The sequence below is a fragment of the Prionailurus bengalensis genome, chromosome B2 (assembly GCF_016509475.1).
Source record: "Prionailurus bengalensis isolate Pbe53 chromosome B2, Fcat_Pben_1.1_paternal_pri, whole genome shotgun sequence".
Classification (NCBI taxonomy): Eukaryota; Metazoa; Chordata; class Mammalia; order Carnivora; family Felidae; genus Prionailurus; species Prionailurus bengalensis.
Window position 1 is genome coordinate 99,002,209 of NC_057349.1, and position 10,417 is coordinate 99,012,625.

A 10,417-nucleotide genomic window follows, 5' to 3' on the forward strand; every position below is an offset into this window, starting at 1 on the left:
CATTTTCTAGGGCTACATTAACAAATGTAGCCACAGACTAGGTGGCTTTGACAACAGAACTTTATTTTCTCATAGTCCTGGAGGTGGGCAGTCCAAGGCTAAGGTGTCAGCAGGATTAGTTTCTCCTGAAGTCAATCTCCTCGCCTTGTAGGTGGCCACCTTCTCACTGTATCTTCCCATGGCCTTTCCAGTCTTGTTAGGTTAGGACCTCCTTTAACTGCGTTAGGTCATGTGACCTCATTTAATGTTAATTACCTCTTTAAAGGCCCTATCCCTAAATACAGTCACATCGAGGGTTAGGCTTCAACCTATGAATGTTGAGGGAACAAAATTCACCTCTGAAACAAGTCCCTACCATAGTGCCTGGTACAGTCCACAGCAAAGATGGGGACACTGGCTTAGACTGTGGATGTATCAATCCCAACCACCTCCAGTGCTGGACCAGCAGGTCAGAAGAGGCCTTGTCTCCGTCAGCATCTTGCTGGTGAATGAGGGCCTATATCATGATAAAAGAATGTTATAAAACTCTTCCTCTTCCAAGCTGCAGAGGCTGCTCGAAAACATTAATTCATTGAACATTCATTCATACATTCATACATTCATTCAAGTATTAGGTGCCAGACATTGGACTGGGGTCTGGATACAACAGACACATTCTTCCTTTGTGGCTCTCATGGTCCACTGGAGGAGGAAATCATTGATAAGAGAATCCTTCAAATACGTGTTGTAAACTCTGGTAGTGCTGTGAAGAAAAAATACAGCATGTGAGAGGGGGTGTAATGGTGTACCCGACCCAGGCTGGGGAGATCTGGAGCTAACTGATGGGGCCAACTGACAGGCCAGCTTCCCTCTGAGTCCATGACTGCCCTCTCCATGACAGCCAAGCTTTAGTGAAATCGGTCCGGGTAAGCCCTGGCTAAGGCTCCTGCCCCCACGTGGGTCATCAGGGTCTGTGGACACTCTCCCATCTCCCCAAAGCTGCATGTTAGTCAATTACCCGCTCAGCACTTAGTAAAATTTCTTTAAAGCAGAAAAACTTTATTTTTTTTAAATGTTTATTTATTTTTGAGAGAGAGACAGAGAGAGACAGAGCTTGAGCAGGGGAGGGACAGAGAGAGGGAGACACAGAATCTGAAGTAGGCTCCCGGCTCTGAGCTGTCAGCACAGAGCCTGACACAGGGCTTGAACTCATGGAGCCTTGAGATCATGACCTGAGCCGAAGTCGGATGCTTAACTGACTGAGCCACCCAGGCACCCCTAAGGAGGAAAAACTTTTAAATAACAAGAACAAAAGTTATGCCATGACACAATTTTCTGACAAGTTCAAGCGGGAAGGGGGGCCAGCCACTCAGCTGCACCTCCGGTAACAGAGCCCCCTTCCTGTTGGCGTGTATGCTCTGGGCAAGAGGAAGGACATAGGCATAGTGTGCGGGGCCCCTGCTCCTCTTCTAGAACACAGCAGGGCCAAGGACTCCCCCCCCCCCCCCCGCCCCCAGCCGCCCTGCAAGGAAGTACTACCCAGCTCTTTGTAATTGCTTGGGTCATGAGAGAGCTCCCTTCACAAAGACAGTTTCAAGAAAAGAAATTAGGCTAAGGAGGCAGGCAGAGAACAATGAAACACTTAAGTGGGATCTCAGCTTTGTCCAAAAACAAGGAAGAAAAATCTCTCGTTCTTGGGAGAATGCTGGCCTGCTGCTAATAAAGCAAGGCCAGCCACCGGAACGCTGTGAAACCAAAACACATTCTACATCTCACACCCCCTCCCCTTCCCTGGTGCATTCAGGCTTCTGAAGAGATTCTTCACCCCCACTTCCACCCACATGAGAGAAGGGCAATATAACATCATTCAGCTGCTGCTGGGAGTTTGCTGTGTACCACATCACAAGGAGCATTTCTCGTGTGCCTACTGTGTGCCCAGCACGTGCCAGGAATAAGTGAAACGTGACCTGGACCCAGCAGTGAGCTAACCAGGGACCTGCCAGGCCCTATGCTGGGGCTCATGGGAGGCATGCTCACTGCCTGTGCAGGAAGGAAAGCTTAAGTGTGCCTGGCAGGAGTCTGGACAGGCTTGAGAGAGGAGGTGAGGTGGCCAGAGAGAGAAAAGTGGAACTCATAGAAACAGAATAGAATGGTGGTTGCTGACCTGGGGGGTGGGGGTGAGGGGGAGAGCTCCTGAAAGGGTACAAACTTTCAGTCATAAGATGAATAAAGTCTGAGGATGTAATGTATATAATACGGTGATTATGGTTAATACTGTGTTGTATAGGGGCGCCTGGGTGGCGCAGTCGGTTAAGCGTCCGACTTCAGCCACGTCACGATTTCGCGGTCCGTGAGTTCGAGCCCCGCATCGGGCTCTGGGCTGATGGCTCAGAGCCTGGAGCCCGTTTCCGATTCTGTGTCTCCCTCTCTCTCTGCCCCTCCCCCGTTCATGCTCTGTCTCTCTCTGTCCCAAAAATAAATAAACGTTGAAAAAAAAATTAAAAAAAAATACTGTGTTGTATAATTGAAATTTGCAACGAGAGTAGAATGTAAGAGGGAGATATGTGAGGTGATGGGTGAATTAATTTATTTTAGGATTGTGGGCATCCTTTCCAATATATTATTATTATATATTGTGTTTTAATTTTATTTGTCAGTTATACCTCAATAAGGCTGGGTTGGGGGTGGGAAGAATGAGGGAGAGAAAGAAAGAGGAAGGAGAAAATGCTGGCTAGAAAGGTGGACACCAGATCATAACAGACCTTAAGTGCCATCATGAATGGATTTGGAGCAGGAAGAAAAAGATTTTGTATGATCAGGTTTGCAGTTTAGAAAATGTGTCTCTGATAAAATATAGAGGCAAGGAAATCTATAGGAAGATGATAAACACCTAGACAAGGGATGAGGAGAGTCTGAACCAAGGCTGTGGTGACAGGACGTGAAGAGAAGGGGAATGGACACTTGAGATATTTCAGTCTACGACTATGGTGAAGAATGCGGATGTTGGAGTCAGCTCCCATGAGTTCAAGGCCCAGCTCTGCTACTTACTGTGTAGTGCTGGGCAAGTTGCATCATCTCCTAGTATTTTAATGCCTGCATCTTTAATTACCTGCCTCACAAGGCTGCTGAGATGATAAATTGAATCAACAAAAGTAAAACGCTTAGAGCAGCCTCCCTGGCACATAGTAAGAAGCCCACAGATTGGCTCTTATTAGTATTATTGGGGCAGAGGAAGAAGAGGCGTCTAGGAAAACAACCAAGTTTAGGAAATGGACTCATCTGTTTCAGTTTGTACTTTGTTTCAAGGCAGAACCCTTCCTCCAGGGCATGATTCTTTCTTTTAAGAGGCAGACTTTTCTTTCTCAGTTCATTACTTGTGGTTCTCAGCAAGTTTGCTCTGGTCAGACTGGGCCCAAACTCCTAGGTGTTCTGGCCTGTGCAGTCTTTGAAATCTCCACTCAGTCCTCAGCCCCCTGAGCGTTGCCCTCTTCAGGCCTCATGAACCACACCCTGCACGCTGCACCCTGCACCCCCCAGGGCTCCCTGGCCAGGGCCCAAGGGGACTCCCCTGTGCACATTGTCCCACACATTCTAGCCCCCTCTGCAGCCTCTGTTTCTCATCTCTGTAAAGCTATAGCTTTCCACCAGAAAATAGGAAGGAACACTTCCCAGTTCATTAGATGAAACCTCTATAATCTTGATACAAACATCTAATAATGGGGGCGCCTGGGTGGCTCCGCCGGTTAAGTGTCCGACTCCTGGTTTCAGCTCAAGTTTCACAGTTTCATAGGTTCTCTCAGTTTCATGGGTTCAAGCCCTGCGTCTGGCTGTGCACTGGCAGTGCAGAGCCTGCTTGGGATTCTCTCTCTCTCCCTCTCTGCCCCTTCGCTGCTTGTGCTAGCTCTGTCTCTCTCAAAATAAATAAACTTCTTTAAAAAATGTAATAAGGACGTTATATGAAAAGAAAATTGCAGATCAATAATCTTCATGAACCTAAATGCAAGCATGTATACAACAAAAGATTAGAAAATAGAATTGAGCAATAAATTAAAGGGAGGTTTCTCCTTTTTTATCCCTTTTATTGGTTTATGATCAATATACAGTCAGTTCAACATTCAAAAGTACATCAAAAACTCCACCATATTAATAAAATAAAGGAGAAAAATACATGATTATGGCAACAAATAAAGAAAAAGCATTGTTAAAATTTGAACACCTATTCATTATAAAAACTCTGAAAACTGAGAAAATAAGGGAACTTCTATTTTGATAAAGCTTACACAGTACTTAATGGAGAAATATAGAACTTGTTCTCCTTATGATCGAGAACATAAAGAGTGTCCACAGCCTTTCAACACATTAGTAGAGGTCCTGGCCAGTGTAGTGCGGCAATAAAAAGAAATGTATACCACTGAAACTGAAAAGGAATGAGCAAAATGATATTCAAAGACAACACAGTTGTCTTTATAGATAATCTTAAGAAATCTGCAAAAAATTTCCTAGAACTAATAAGTGAATTTAGCTAAGTCACAAAGTAGCAAGGTCAACCATTGAAAAACGAATTTTTAAAAAATATTCCGGTAAACAAAAGTTGGAAAATGAAAAACTTAGATGTTTAAAATAGCAGCAAAAACCATTAAAAAAAACTGCAGAGTTTGGAAACTGCCAAACATTGTTGAGGGAAATTAAAGACCTAAATAAGCAGAAAGAGATACCATGTTGATGAATTGGAACATTTAATATCGTTAAGATGTCAATTCCTTCCAAATTGATCAATGGAGTTAATACACCCCCAATCAAAATTCCCACAGGCTTTTATTGTTAAGATTGAGTTTTATTTTAAATTTTGTATGGAAAGGTAAAGGGCCTAAAACTGTCAAAACCATTTTGAAAACAAGAATAATGTTGCAGGACCTATTCTACCTGAAATCAAAACTTACTTTAAGGCTATAGGAATCAAAAGAATGTGATACTGGCTTTAGGACAGGTATATAGGTAAATGGAACAGAATAGAGAGTCCAGAACCTCCCCCCCCCGCCCCACCCCCACAAAGGTATCAACCTAATTCAGTGGGGTAAGAAATCGTTTTTATAATAAATGGTACTGGGACAACTGGGTATTTACCTAGGGGCAAAAACAAAACAAAACAAAACAAAAATACTAAACTAAACCCCAATCACTGACACCATTACTGACATCAATTCAAATTGAGCCAAGACCTAAATGTAAAGTCTATAAAACATCTAGAAGAAAATATAGGAAAAAATCTTTGAGACTCTGAGGTAGGCAAAGATTCCTTAGGACTCAAACGGTGCCCACTGTAAATGAAAAAAATGGATAAAATGGACTTCAAAATCAATATATGTTCTGTTCTTTAAAAGACACATTTGAGGGGCGCCTGGGTGGCTCAGTGGGTTGAGCGTCCGACTTCAGCTCAGGTCACGATCTCGAGGTCCGCGAGTTCGAGCCCTGCGTCGGGCTCTGGGCTGATGGCTCAGAGCCTGGAGCCTGCTTCCGATTCTGTGTCTCCCTCTCTCTCTGCCCCTCCCCCATTCATGCTGTGTCTCTCTCTGTCTCAAAAATAAATAAATGTTAAAAAAAATTTTTTTTTAAATAAAAAAAAATGAAAGACACATTTGAGAAAATAAAAAGTTGAGTCACAGATAGGGAGAAAAATATTTATAAAATATATACCTGAAACAAAGTACTTTACCTAGAATATTTTAAAAAAAAACCAACATTTACAACTCAACATGAACAAGACAACCCAGTTTTAAAATAGGAAAAATATTTGAATAGAGACTTTACGAAAGAAAATTTATGAATGGCTATCCAAGCACATGAAAAAATGCTCAACGTCATTAGTCATCAAAGAAATACAAATTAAAACCACAATGAGATATCACTTCACACTCACCAGAATGGCTGAGATTAAAAAGTCTGAAAATTAATAAAACTAAATGTTAATGAGGATGTGGAAAACTGAAGCTCTCATAAATTGGCTTGACAACTTTTTGAAAACTTAAACACACACTTATACATGAGCCAGTCATCCCACACTTAAGTATTTACTATGAAAATGATAACATGTATGCAAAAGACTCAGACACAAGTATTTCTAGTAACTTTATTCATAATTGCCCCAAACTACAAGCACTCCAAAAATATCTATCAGGAGGTAAGCAGAAAAATCATAATATATCAAGGCAGTTACTCAGCAATAAAAAGGTACAAACTATTGATTCAGCAGCAACATGAACGAATCTCAGAAACAAGATGCTGGGTGAAAGAAGCCAGATACAACCAAGTGCATACGTCTGATTCTATTTATATAAAGCTATTTATAAGGAGGCAAAACTAATCCATGATGGTATAAATCGGGGCGTGATTGTGTTTGAGGGAAGGAATTGCCTACACAACGTAAAGAGAACTTCTTGAGAGTGATGGAAGTCTTTTTAATTATTTTATGTTTGTTTATTTTTGACAGAGAGAGACAGAACACGAGCGGGAGAGGGGGAGAGAGACACACACAGAATCCAAAGCAGTCTTCAGGCTCTGAGATCAGCACAGAGCCCGACATGGGGCTCGAACTCATGAACCGTGAAATCATGACCTGAGCCAAAGTCTGACGTTTAACCGACTGAGTCACCCAGGTGCCCCAAGAGTGATGGAAATGTTCAATACCTTGATTGGAATGTTGATTACATGAACGTATTGATTTGCCAAAAGACAGAGAATCATACACTTGATATCGGAGCATTTCTCTCTATGCGAAGAATGTTTTAGTTTTTAAAAGAGCAAGAAAAAAAAATTACAAAAACCACCCCACAAAACAAACCAGCAAACAATTCTCTTCAACTTCGAAAGATCTTTTAAATTTACACAAAGTAGTTAAAACCTTATATGCACACAAGCCTGCGCACAGACGTTTCTTATAGCAGCTTTACTCATAATTGCCAAAACTTGAAATCAACCAAGATGTCCTTGTAGGTGAATACCAAGTAGGTGAATGGATAAACAAGCTGTGGTACATCCAAACAATGGAATATTATTCAGTGCTAAAAGGAAATGGCTATCAAGCCATGAAAAGACATGGAGAAAACTTAAAGGCATATTGCCAAGTGAGAGAAGCCAAACTAAAAAGGCTAAATTCTTTATGGTTCCAAATGTATGGCATTTTGGAAAAGGCAAAACTATGGAAACAGTAGAAAGGTCAGTGGTTGCCAAGGATCTGGAGAAGGGGAGGGGTGACTAGATGGAGCAATTGTAACAAATGAACTGCTCTGGTGGAGGCTGTTGATAATGAGGGAGGCTATGCTTGTGTGGGAACAGGGGAAATCTGTGTACCTTGCCCATAATTTTGCTGTGAGCCTAAAATTTGTGCTCTAAAAAATTAAAGTCTTTAAAAAAAAAGGAGTATTTCTTAAACTCTGCAGCACCACATCAGGTTTGATATAACGATTTAAGAGGAAAAGAGCACAATTAATTTCAACATAAGAATATAATGTAACAACGTAACGTGAAACATTAAACTCCGCTTTCTGTCTCTTGTTTTGGGTGCAAAGGATACTAATGAACAATGCGGCTGAGTCTCTGGAGCCTGCAGCCTCCAGAAGAAAGAGCAAAACTGATTATAAAGGCAGCGATGGGCAGGTCAGACAAGTGCTATCAAGAAAGAGTTCAGGAGGCGGTCAGATTACAAGTGGAGCGCCTAACCTAGTTTGAAGACCATGGAAAGATTCCCTAAGGAGGTGACAGAAGTTGAATCTGGAAGACGTATGAACAATGCAAAGATGCTGAAGAAGAGGGCTCCAGCCAGAGAGCTGCAGCAGAGCAGAGCCCAGGTGGGAAGGAATGTGGCCGGCCTGCCCTGAGCACAGACAAGAAAGAAGACAGGTTCTGGAGCCGAGGCTGACAGCAGGCCCAGCTCTCAGGGCTCGGGCTAAAGATGAGGTGTTTTGAAGCAGCAGGAAGTTATTGAAGGGAATACGCATGACACTGACATGGAGGATGTTGCCCTCTTAAAAGATTACTTTGGGTGCAGAGTGGAAAAGGGTGTATGTATCTCAGTGCTATCTATTAGAAATATAACGCAAGTTCGTGAGTTCGGGCCCCACACGGCGTTTGCTGCTGCCAGCACAGAACCCACTTCAGATCCTCTGTCCCCCCTCTCTCTGCCCCTCCCCTGCTTGCACACACTCTCTCTCTTTCTCAAAAATAAAAATGATAAAAATTATTTCTCAAAAAAAAATATATATATATATTTAAAAAGAAGAACTATACCGCAAGCCATGAATGCAAATCTCAAATGTAATTTAAAATTTTCTAGTAGCCACATTTGTAAAATGTAAAGCAACTTAAACGAGGTATAATTGGCCTGAATAATATGTCTTATTGAATTCAAAAATCCCCAAATCCTGCCATTTCAACATGAATCAATATAAACAATTATTAATGAGATGTTTTTACATCCCTTTTGTTGTTCTAAGTCTTCAACCTCCAGCGTGTGCTTGCTGTGCATCTCACTTCAGGCTGGACACCCCTCAGGTGCTCAGGAGCGACACGGGACGAATGGCCGCTGTGAGGTGAAGCGTGGTCCGGGCTGAGGCAGGGCTGGCTGAGGGGTGCCAGCCATTCCAGGGCCAGGGAAGAAGGAAGAGGGTGGGCCCTGAGACAACCAGCGGTGCAGCAGGGTTGATCTGAGAGGTCATTTGGAGAAAGAGCCACTTCCGCTCAAGAAACTTCTAGCAGCAGGGCCTCCCTGCCGGTGTCACCTGACACACAGCAGCATTTGGTGTCCTTGAGCAACTCCTCCTTGGAAGATTCCCGCCCTTGACTTCAAGCACATCGCACCCTCCCACTTTTCTTCCTGCCTCGCTGGCTCCTCCTTCTCAGGCTCCTTGGCTCTCTCCTCCACATCTCTCTGTCCTTCAACATAGGAGGGCCCCAGAGCTTGGGGCTGCACCCTCTCATTCCTCTGTCTATGTCCACCTGCTCCCCTGGTGAGCCCACTTGGTCCCGTGGTCTTAAATACCATCTGCAAGCTGGTGACTCCCAAATGAATATCCCCAGCCCAGATCCTGTTCCCAAACCCCAGTTTGTAAATCCAACTCTTGCTTAACCACCGTACATGGACGGACATCTAATAGACATCCTAAAGTTACCACATCTCGGACTGAACTCTTCATCTTCCTCTGCAACCCGTCCTTCTAGATGCCTTGAGTCATCCTTGATGTCTCTGTTTTTCTCTCACAACACAGGCAACCAGTTCTGCTGTGACTGCCTCCTACATCTCAGTCCCCCGGACCACTGCTATCAGCCTAGTCTATATGCCTAACATTTGCCGAGATTATTGCAAGAGTCTCTGAACTCGTCTTTCTGCTTCTACTCTTTCCTCCTCAATACAGAAGCCAGAGTAACCCTGTTAACATACGAGTTCGCTTCTTTTCTTTCAAAACTTTCCAAAGGCCTCCCAAACGGTGAAGCCTAGGTCTTCCTAATGGCTAGGAGTACCAATGCAGCCTGCCCCTTAAATCTCTGACCTTTTCCTCTTCTCTCCCTCTGTTCTCCAGCCATACTGGCTGCTTTGCTTCTCCTCAACATACCAGGAGTTGCCCTGCCTCAGGGCCTTTGCAATTACTATTCTCTGGAATGTTCTTCTCTAAGATAGTTGCTCCCTTCTTCATCTCTTAAATTTTTGCTCAAAAATTACTTTCTTAGTGAGGTTACCTGATCACCCTATTTAAAATGGGAAGCTGAGCACTCTCTTTTTCTCTTATATTTTTCTTCATAGAATTTATCACTTTCTAGACTATCGCTTTCTTACCTATGAGTTTTGTGTATTGTCTATATTCCCTCCCTAAGATATAAGAAATTGAGGGATTTGCTATTTTTTAAATATATCCCCAGCACTAGAATAGTACCTGGCACACAGTACAGTTAGCATTCAACATTGGATGGATTAATTAATTAATCAATTAATGAGACAGAATGAGATAGAATGCAATGAAATGAGGCAAAATGAAATGAAATGAGGAGAGGAGTCAGTCAAGGTCAACTCCCAGATTTTTAGCCTCTAATGCATGGCAAAGCCTCTGTAACCTGAGAATATCTTCAGATACACTTCAGAGAAACATTCAGGGGTCATGAGATGCTGCTGGCTTCAATAGCCACACTTGTGTGAACCCCCTGCTCACGGCTACTTCCCATGGAACAGAGAAATCTTGGCCCCAAGTGCTCCCAGGGAATATGTCATCCCCAGGTAGCTGAGTTTCTCAGTAGCTTCAACTCTAAAGTATTTTTACATGAACCATATTTGATGGGAAGTTCGAAAACACATAGCACATTCTCCAACCTCCTAAAAAATGCTCAAATTAACTTTTTCTTGATGAGTTCCAGGTCATTCTCATAAGTGACATGAGAGGAAGCCCCCAGACAG